Source organism: Seriola lalandi, unplaced genomic scaffold (assembly GCF_002814215.2).
Source record: "Seriola lalandi dorsalis isolate HSWRI2012SDOR001 ecotype SW California unplaced genomic scaffold, Sedor1 jcf7180002054933, whole genome shotgun sequence".
NCBI lineage: Eukaryota > Metazoa > Chordata > Actinopteri > Carangiformes > Carangidae > Seriola > Seriola lalandi.
In genome coordinates this window covers 816908-817142 of record NW_019525485.1, presented here as the reverse complement: position 1 = coordinate 817142, position 235 = coordinate 816908, and positions in this window count along the sequence as shown.

Here is a 235-nt window from a genome sequence, read left to right as displayed (position 1 = left end):
ATGGTCAATTTAGAGTATCCAATTAGCCTAGTCCCCATTTTGCATGTCTTTGGATTGTGGGAGGAAGCCAGAGTACCCGGAGAGAACCCACACCTGCACGGGGAGAACATGCAAACTCCACACAGAAAGATCCCACGGCCGAGCCAGGACTCGAACCCGGAACCTTCTTGCTGTGAGGCAACAGCGCTTACCACTGCACCACCGTGCAGCCCTTAATTTTAATTATTATTAATAA